Genomic DNA, 4665 nt, shown 5'->3' with positions numbered 1-4665 from the left:
TCCATGGCATAATAATGTTTCACTCCCTCAGGAAAGCAACCCCTCACTTGATGGCTTATTTGACTGTCACTGAACCTTAGGTTCCCTTGGGGTTGAGACTTTAGGGACCTTCCCTCTACAGAGATGCCACATCTACATAGATGCCAGCTTCTGGCGGACCCCAGCCTTATCCCATAGTTTGGTACCGTTCACTCTGAAACCAACTGCAAAGGAAGCTGAAATGCCTTTACACTTTTACCACACAGCCTCAGGTAGACTTTTCCTCTTTGAAATCTGAGGTCCTCAGAGACCAAATAGCTTTTCTTTTCCTTTTCAGACTTCAAAAAGTCCAGTAGTTGAAGGCAGCTCTAAATTGAGATCTCGCAATTCCCAAGGAGCCAGGTATGTTTTCCCTGACCTTTTTTTAAAGCCGCATTCTTCACACTGTGGGTAGAAATAATGGGTTTGTCTAGGAGAAAGGGCTCAGAAGTCGGTAAAAAAATGATTCAGTTCTATTTTCCCCACTCTCCTCTGCCACAATCTTATAAAAAATTGAAATAGAGTGAGCTTCCCATAGGTAATTTCAGGTCACAGGGACATAGTCATTGCTAGATAGAATGTTGCTACCAACTGGCATTAATAAAACCCAGGTCCAAGTCCATATGATCAATTAACAGTTTAATAATAAGATAAATAAATTAGTCTGTGTTGAGAACCCACCATAGGCCACACAGTGGCTTGATTTTTTTCATATTTTATCTTACTAATTCTCTATTAATGGAAAGAACTTGACTTGATTATAGTCCCACAGCTATTAAGCTTTAGACCATTATTTTAACTCAAAAGTTCAGCTTCTAGTCCATTCAGTCCATTCATTCATTTAACAAATATTTAAAAATCTACTATATGCCTGGCACTAGTCTAGGCCATGAATACTGATTCACAAAACAGTGACAAATTTGTCTCTTCATGGAATTTAGTCTGATAGTTTTCTATTAAAATCTTCTTTGGAACTCCCCAAATGGAATGTGATGACTTGGGGGGTAATTCTTCAAATCCCTTTAGAAACAATTTTGATAAAACTTTTATTTTCAGACTGTCTATCTTGGTGGCTTAGACTTCTATAATCCCTTAACACAGTTTCTCTTTTGATATTCAATAAAACAGACCAACATGTATTATCTTCAAATATTTTTAAAATGTCTTTGCTCATTTGAGGCTCCTTGTGATATTTATTTTCGGCCTATGCTGTAGACCTTGGCCTTGGCAGGACTTGGGTGGGAGGAAATACACCAGCAGCAGAAGCAAATGAGATTTGGGTTGGGGTCTTTCCTCTCTCTGCATGATTCCAGATTTCTCTCTGCTGCTCTGGATCCAGACACAATTATTAACAGTGACTGCAATGCATAATGGGAAGAGAACACAGACCATGTCTTGAGTATTAATTGCTGCTGTATAAAGATGGCAATCTGGGGCAGTTCAATATAGGCAGTGTGTGATAACTGTTAGAAATCAGACCTATAGCTGAATGTAACTGGGTGGTCAGTATTAACCAATGAAATTGATTGATTAAGCATTTGAGAAGGTGTTTTGGAATAGAATTCAGAATCCATGCCTTTCATTCTTGGAGTTTTCCCAGGTCGCTTATTCTAGCTTGTGTTGGGAAAGTGGTTGGTTTACAAGGTAAGAGGGTGAATATCTCTTTAGTCAAAGAACCATAGTACTTAGCAAGGAGTTTTCTCTTCTTGGACTCCCCCCACCAATGCAGCAATATTTGGCTGGTACTCTAGACCTTAAACTAGCCACTTTATCTCACATAGACATAAAATATATATGTATGCTGTAAAATATATAAAATATGTGACTCATGAAATAGTTGTGATTACTAGTACATGAAGAATGAAAAACAGAGTTTTAAAGACTCTAGAATTCTCAACCAGGGATGATATTGTTGCCTTCCCCTAACCCCACCCAGGAAACATTTGATAGTGTCTGTAGACAGTGTTGGTTGTCACAACTGGGGAAGGAAGGTGCTACTGGCATCTAGTGGGTAGAGTGCAGGGATACAGCTAAACACCTTGCAATGCATAGACCAGCCTCCCCCGGCCCCCACCCCACCTCCAACCAAAGAACTGTCCAGCTGTAATGCTAATAGAGCCAAGGATGAAAAATTCTGCTCTGTAGCATTGTATAGATATTGCAGTTAAGTAATTGTGTGACCTTGAAAGACATCACATGCCTCAGTTTTCTAATAGGTAAGATCAGGAAACTACTTGTCACAGATTATAGGACACTGTGTCTGTTAAATTAGGGAGTAATGCATATGCCAGAAGTCAAAAGAAAGAAAAAATCAAAAGGAATGGATAAATGTAACGAGAAGTTCTGTTGATTAGAAAGTCAATTGGTACATTATTGGATGGAACTCTACCAATAAACAAAAAGCGGATGAAAAGTATAGAATTCTAGGAATTTATCCTAAGGAAAAAGAAAGAGGGGTGAGAAGACATGTCTGAGGATATTCACTGGAGCATGGTTTTTTAGGTGGAACATTGGGAACGAGCGGTGGAATGTCATCCTGGTTCCTGACCAGTAGTGGTTCACAAGCTGGTTGAGCCAGTTCTTAGGATGCCAGCCACATACTGTGTGTGTAATTGTTGTCCTGGCAGGAAAGGCTGGGCTGCTCCACACCCACCCCTTGTCTGGGCCTGTTGCCATCCACTCTGTGACCAGGGACAGGAAGGCCTATAAACACCTCAGGCTGAGGAAAAACAACGAGAGAGAGACAGTACCCTAGAATTAGGACACCAGCCTTTCTCCGGGCCAGCCCATCCCCAATCTCATTTTACTTCTGAATATTTTTCATACCACAGGTCGAAGCTAATATTTTGGCAGGAAACTTGGATCCAACTAGACAAGAGAACAATCAGCTGTTTGTTGTAGAGTTAGCATGAAAAATATGTTTAAACCCTTTGCTATTGATGTTCTTTCAAATATTTATTTATGTGTGCGAGGGACCATGGTAGGCTGGAAGGAAAGAGGAGAGGAAGATAGTCTCTATCCTAAAGGGCTTAGGACCCATTAAGGAGCTGGGTAGTTGTCCAACCAATTGTGTGATAATCAATCAAGACTTGTGTGCTTTGAGAGAGCAGAGAAGGAAGGACTTAATGGTAAGTAACTAGGATCAATAACAAAGACTTCTGATAGGATGTGGAGATATATCTATCTCCATGTAAATATATAAATGTGACTTTCAGTTAAGTCATTATTGAAAGGTAAACTCATAAAGACATTAAATGTAGTTCAGAGCTCTAGATTTAATATCAAACAGACCAAGGTTTGAATTCTACTTCCAACACTTACCAGTCATCTGACTTTGGACAGTAGTTCTTCTTCTTATTATTATTACTGTTAATATCATCATTTTATAATAATAGCTCTCCAGTCCCCATCTAAAAGCTACTACACTTTAGGAGCAGAGAGTAGCCAGAAAAAGGAAACCAAATGTAACATAGACTGACAGCTGGATATAACCTAGTAAGAAAGCAAAATGCTCTGTTTGCCTGTTTTATCCTATGGGGCATTGTTTGTGAAGGTGACAAGTTGGAAATGAGGTAGTGGAGTATGTTCATCTGTACAGTTACTCCTTGTGTAAAATGAGGAAAATAAGAAAATCAACCCAAAAAGTTGGTGTGAGTATTAAATGAGTTAACCACCAGTAAAGCCCTTGGAACAATGCCTGGGATACAGTAAGTGATTATTATGATTAATATCAGATAATTATATGTGCATAGAAAATGTCAGGAAATCTCCATAGAAGCTATAGTCTTGGGAGTGAAATAAGAAGATGAGGAATGGAGGATTTGTACTTTTTACTTTATACTATTCTCTCTTTTTTTAAAAAAAAAAAAAAAAACTAGAGGCCTGGTGCATGGATTCATGCACCAGTGGGTCCCTCAGCCTGGCCTGTGCGAAGCAGCAGGCAGCCTGGGAGGAGCCAGAGTCCAGGCCGGGTGCTGTGCCACTCCTGCTCATCCCGGCCCCTCTGTGCCTGCCACTGCTGCTGTTCAGAAAGCTCGCTGAGTGGCACTCCCACTGTGAGATCACACTGACTACCAGGGGAAGCTCTTGCGTTGAGCATCTGTCCCCTGGTGGTCAGTGCACATCATAGCTACCGGTTGTCCGGTCGAACAGTCGACCGGTCACTTAGGCTTTTATATATATAGATATTAATATAGATATTAAACTAGAAAATCTTAAAAATGATACTATCAGATATATTATAATTTGTTTTATATGATCTAAACAGGTAGAAAAACTCAAACTCTGAGTGCATTGGCTTTGGATTTCAAAATATAAAGGTGTGAACTTTGAGTCTGACCTCTAATGATTAGGTTATTTTGGTCAATATTAAGCTCTCAAAGCCTTAACTTTCTCATCTATAAAATGGGCATAATAGCATCAATCTAACAGCATTATACAATGAAAGGCTCTGGCGTGTACCTTACACATAGTACATTCTCAATATATATTAGTTTTCTATTTTTATATTGTCAGGACCCAGGGCAGGATACCCCAAGATATCCCACAATGGCATATTGATTATTTCAAACTAAAGTGAATTGAGAAGCAGCAGGAATGAGAGGAGCTCTCTGTCTCTCTAAATGCAGGAAATAAATCTCTGTGTGA

The sequence above is a fragment of the Cnephaeus nilssonii genome, assembly GCF_951640355.1.
Source record: "Cnephaeus nilssonii genome assembly, chromosome: 13".
Taxonomy (NCBI): domain Eukaryota; kingdom Metazoa; phylum Chordata; class Mammalia; order Chiroptera; family Vespertilionidae; genus Cnephaeus; species Cnephaeus nilssonii.
Note: the sequence above shows the minus strand (reverse complement) of the source record.